Genomic DNA, 6,268 nt, shown 5'->3' with positions numbered 1-6,268 from the left:
ATGCCCGGTTGACCACGCCTACAGCCAACCACGTGGTCCGTCTGGGGGTATGGGGCCGCCCATAAATGACGTCACGCGATTGAGAAGATTTTTTTGACCCCCCCCTCCATGGTTGACAGTGTTAGTCTATGGGCAGTGTGAGCCTATGAATGTTAGTCTATGGGCAGTGTGAGTCTATGGGCAGTGGGAGTCTATGAATGTTAGTCTATGGGCAGTGTTAGTCTACGAGAAGTGTTAGTCTACGAGAAGTGTTAGTCTATGAATGTTAGTCTATGGGCAGTGTTAGTCTACGGGCAGTGTTAGTCTGTGGGCAGTGTGAGTCTATGAGCAGTGTTAGTCTATGAGCAGTGTTAGTCTATGGGCGGTGTGAGTCTATGGGCAGTGTTAGTCTATGGGCAGTGTTAGTCTATGGGCAGTGTGAGTCTATGGGCAGTGTTAGTCTATGGGCAGTGTGAGTCTATGAGCAGTGTTAGTCTATGGGCAGTGTTAGTCTATGGGCAGTGTTAGTCTGAGCAATTTTCTTGTCGTCGTCCGGCGAGATTCAGAGTAACAGCTCCAATCTCACATTCAGGTGGTAAAGCCACAGACCTCAGCGTCATCAGCAACAGTAGCGGAGTAGTGAATCATCATCATCGTCGCTGTGATGATGTCTCTTCCTTCGTATTTGTGTATCGAGGGCATTGCCTCATTACGCGGTGTGTACGGTCTCTGGTCTGGATGACCACAGTCATGGCACCGCTACTACAACTGGAGAGAGTTTGTCATTTTCCATTTGTGCATCAGCCATCATCCGCTGCTGTATGATTTGTGCAGTGGCTGATGCGATTTATGGTGGACCATGGAGCAGCTTCGTGGAAGATCAAACCCCAGGGGATCTTCTGCGTTGGCTCTTTCACTATTGAATGAAGATGATAACTCATAACAATGTAAGAAAAACAAACCAATAACAAATATCTATAGTTAACAAAAATTTATTGAACATTTGAATACAAATACTACTTCTGGCCACTTAGCCATTACCAAGAAAATGAGGTTACAGATATTTCATCATAAGCAATTAAAACCAACACGATTGTATATTTGTTTTTTTTTTACAAATAAGAACACGTCAACAAACATGTCAAATACTACCCAAGCTGGTCACGAGCATTTCAGCCCATCGCCGGGCAGCTGACTTTCTCACAGTTGTACATCAACCGTTCAAGCAAACGCGGCCATTTTTCTTTTTACAAACAACAAACATGATGGCGGCCCTCTGCAAGTTAACGATCGTCAATATCGTTCTACCGGCGGCTATGACGATGGCCGCACTGTGGTCGCGTCGATTTGGCCAAAAAGAAAATGTACAGGAAGACGGAAAACTCTCGCAAAGCGAATCTCTTGCAGGTAAGAGCTGCGGACGAGCTAAAACAAATCAGAGGCCCATTGCGGTGAGGCGAAATCTTCGAGAGGCGAATTGCATCACGGGATGACGGAGCCGTATACAGGCGAAAAAGAAGTGGGGACATTAATTGCACACGCAATTGGGGCCCTAGAAAATATACAACAAAAGATAACGTGTGTAAAATGGTAAGTCTTCGAAAGTAAAGTCAATCACGACATTGCAACATGTGTCTGTGGTTGTTTTTTGTACATCCCCTTGTGTGCTTTTTCCCCGGACATCACGTCTGTTTTTTTTTCTCTCGAAATCGAAAGTTTTCCAACTAAGGTTGAAAGCTTTAACGCACCATAACTGAGTCCATCGATCCGTAAAAAGATTATCCAATACGAGCCAAACTGTAGCATCAAGCCGTGGTGCTAATTTGGACCTATAGAAAACTGACCAAAATCGATCAAAACAGATTCCCAAAAGTTGGAGATAACCCAGAGCAAACAGGAATATCTGAAAATGCAGCACTCCACATGAGGTTTTTGGGTTCTATCGCGTACATATAAATGTGGCGTTAAACCCGTAAACAAAATGTGGCCAATTCGTTACTAGAACAGCACTAACCGCTTGTGTGTTGGGGAATAAACCCACTACAACACTACTCTTTGGTTATTTTGGTAAAGTCACGGTAGAAAGTGAAAATAAATGAAATAATAGCATACGACGTTTCGATTGCAACACAAGCAGTGATAAATGAAAGAGAAAACAAAACCTAGTAAACTTAGAAATATAATGGAACACAACACAGATAGTCGGCTAACATAACAGTCAACACTCTACCTGGTTGATTACATTCTTCCAAAGAGAGATATTTTTTTAATATCTCTCTAAAATTTAGCAATCTTTGTTGACTTATGTTAGCCGACTCTCTGTGTTGTATTACATTATAATTCTAAGTTTACTAGGCTTTGTTTTCTCTTTCATTTGTACCTGACGATGATTGCTTGTGTTGCAATCGAAACGTCGTATGCTATTATTTAATTAGTTATTTTCTCTTTCTACCGTGACTTTACCAAAAGAACCAGAGAGTAATTCCTGCAGTTACGAAAGCGCCAAATCAAGTTTTTTTCCCCACTACAACATTTACAAATACTCTCCAACATTTTCACCATTGGAACCTCATTTGCCAGGAGCAAAATATGATAATAGTTTTTTTTACCCATTTATCTGGCAACAAAACGGACACTTTTTTTTTTACAAGGAGTCATGTTTGCATTGACCACAATACCTGCAGTCGGAATGCAAAAAAAAACATAACTCTGATAATGTATGCACTGTCCTTGAAATTGATTGGTCCACACCCGAGACAGCTTTCTTTAGAGCCTAGTCTCACATGGTGTCAGTTTTGTTGCCAGATAAAAGGGTAAAAAAACAATTATCATACTCTCCAAAACACTACCGTTGTGCTGAAGTAGTAACGAATTGGCATGTTCTGTTTACGTGACAAACCTTACTAATTGGCTGTGTCGGTGGTGGCGGTTTTAACGACACATTTATATTTACACGATCTAACCCAAAAACCTCTTATGGATAATATTGATGGCGAAAACCAAATTACAGACACTCCTCTATGTACGAACACTCGACTTATAAACTTTCAGAGATACGAACAAACCCGCCTGTATGTCCAGTTGCCTGTTCAGACCAAGAGTCTTAAGTTCAACCGCTGCGCAATAGATGGCAGTGGTGGCATCTACATCTGCAGAATGTGAAGAACCAATGGCATCTACATCTGCAGAATATGAAGAACCGGTGGCATCGACATCTGCAGAAATATGAAGAACCAGTGGCATTTACATCTGCAGAAGGTGAAAAACCAGTGGCATCTACATCTACAGGACATGAAGAACCAGTGGCATCTACATCTGTAGAACGTGAAGAACCAGTGGTATCTACATCTACATGACATGAAGAACCAGTGGAATCTACATCTGCAGAACGTGAAGAACCAGTGAAATCTACATGTGCAGAACGTGAAGAACCAGTGCCATCTACATCTACAGAATATGGAGAACCAGTGGCATCTACATCTGTAGAACGTGAAGAACCAGTGGTATCTACATGACATGAAGAACCAGTGGCATCTACATCTGCAGAATGTGAATAACCAGTGAAATCTACATTTGCAGAACGTGAAGAACCAGTGCCATCTACATCTACAGAACATGAAGAACCAGCGGCGTCTACATCTACAAGATATTACGCAACTTTTAAAGCCATTCCCCGTGTTTAGTGTACATGATGTACAACACGTTTGGAATCGACAGTAGTAAAGTTGGACTCGCGATCAAATCGACCTACGAACCACAGACCTCTGGAACTTCATTCGTAAGTAGAGAGATCCCTGTATACCAGTTTGTTTTCCTTCCAGACAGCTACACATTGGCCCCCGTACTGTGAATTAAAAACTTCTGAAAACGAACGCATGTTGGAAAGCTTTCCAATAGGCCATGCATACGCACGGTTTTTCCTAACTCGCATAACGTTCGATTTAAAGCTTTCGTGACTGCAGGGATTCATCTTCTTGGTTCTTTCGGTAAAGTCACGTAGAAGGGAAGTAATAAAATAATAAAACATAATAAAATAATTCTCACGTTTCGGCCACAACGCAAGCAGCCGTCCTCAGGTGACAGCTGCTTGCGTTGTGGCCGAAACGTCGTGAGAATTATTTTATTATGTTTTATTTTTATTATTTTATTACTTCCCTTCTACGTGACTTTACCGAAAGAACCAAGAAGATCGCATAACGTAATTTTACTCTTCGCCTATCCCATAAGAGTACGAAATAACAATGACTATGCCCTACAATGGTTCGTCATTGTCCATTTAACTTGGGGCACGAAAAAAACACATTTCATGATTGAATTCTTGCGTTCATAAAAGTAGTTATATACACTCTGCAGAACTAGAATAAGTTAAATTCCCGAATTCAGATTAATCTGTATGACATGATGCGCACACGTAGTTTGTACCACTTGGTTTTCTTTCTCTCATGTGTGGTATTGTGTGTGTGTGTGAAGAATGCATGTTATATAGCATTTGTTACAGCCGAGGCAATACCCCAGATCTGGGCGAAACTTCAATCCCGTATTGAGCGTCGCAGAAGTTTGAAGTCACTGGGGCTGCTGCATGATTTTGTGAATGAGGAGGTTAAAAGTCAATCGCCGTCACTGAATTGTAAAGAGTCGGTGTACGGATCAGAAATTTAAGAGACACTTGGAACACAATTTTAGCTCAAAAGTGTGCAAAAAAAACACATGGGACAAACATTTTTTACAATTGAAATGATAAAGAGTCAATCGCATAATCTGTAGGAGTAGCTTCATAAAGACTTAAATCGTTCAAAACGACTAATTGATTTTACACGCTATACTTTTATTCTTACACATTCAAATTGTTGACTTTGTCGAACTCGAAGAGACCAGGACAACAACAAAGATCCCCCGTGTCACCTTAATAGACTGTTGGGGTAAGTGCTGTTAGCACCTACAAAGGCTGGCACGGCACACGAGGGGGTGGGTGGCCAACACCCTGCCCGACCACCTTTGTCTCCCGAGTGGCGATGTTTACACACCGCACCAGGTACTCATTTTGAGGCTGAGTCGATCAAGGGGAGGCTCAGGACCGGTTCAGATAATCGTCGCTGGTGTTGGCCGTGAGCGGGAATCGAACCTGGGTCGCAGAGTTTGTAGCGCAGCGCGCTAACCGCTACACTACCGTTCCCCACAAAACACCACACACACAGACACACAGACATGATCCCTTCTGTGAACATCACTGCTGGTACTATACATTATGAGCTGCTAAAACTGCACTTTCCTAATTTTTTGTCTAATTTCACATATAGCTTGAGCTTTAGGCTGCAACATCAAGTGCAGCTATTTTACCTTTATGAACTATATTCGTAATTTCACGTCTTGCGTATGAGGCTGCCTCTACTTGATCAATTTGCATAAACCATCGAATTCTGGTCATCATCTTTGCAGAAGCGGCAGCGGTGGCTTTTGGCTACACCGTCAAGCGAAGACCGTCATTACCGCATCCCGCGGCGCTTTCTGATGCGCCTCTGCGGCCGTCCGGACCGCTCTTCCTTGCGATGTTAGGAAGCCACTGGAGCTATATGCCACTTTTAAATCATCATCTAGATCGACAAACTAATTTCTTTCGAACTGCTTGTTGTTGTTGTTGTTTAGTTCACTGCCCACCCCCCTGAACTTCAGAATAGCGCGGTTGGCTACGTACGGTGCGAAAGAAGTTCAACGTACACGCATGCAATTTATTTAATCTACAGCTACAGTTCGGGGAGTAATTGCATAGTTAAGACCTTTAGATAATACTGATGTCACACTTTGTTATATAATTTACCATTAGCCATGTTAATCATGAAAGTATTATTGCCTGCGGAATTCTGTGTGTTACGTTCCTTATCAGATGATCAGTATGGGTAACAAAAATAATGACGACCTGCGGTTGGCAGTAAGACGCATGTTATTGCCTAAGATAACTTACAGATAGCCTACAAAATCAATGGAAGATGATCATTTACATTTATTTGCAAGGCACCTTCCACTAATGTGTCAAGGCGCCTTGTAAGAACAAGGATAAGGGAAGGCCAAGAGAGACAGAGTAAGCTAAATAGAATAAATGAGACTTACGAGGAGGATGTGGTTTTTAGACGAGACTTTAACAGTATCCACATTTTGATTTAAAGCTTTGGTGACTGCAGGGATTAAGATTCTTGGTTCTTTCGGTAAAGTCACGTAGAAGGGAAACAATAAAATAATAAAAATATAAAACAATAAAATTATCACGACGTTTCGACTGCAACACAAGCAATCG

Source organism: Lethenteron reissneri, chromosome 69, assembly GCF_015708825.2.
Source record: "Lethenteron reissneri isolate LAM-NWPU_2019-01 chromosome 69, ASM1570882v1, whole genome shotgun sequence".
Classification (NCBI taxonomy): domain Eukaryota; kingdom Metazoa; phylum Chordata; class Hyperoartia; order Petromyzontiformes; family Petromyzontidae; genus Lethenteron; species Lethenteron reissneri.
Note: the sequence above shows the minus strand (reverse complement) of the source record.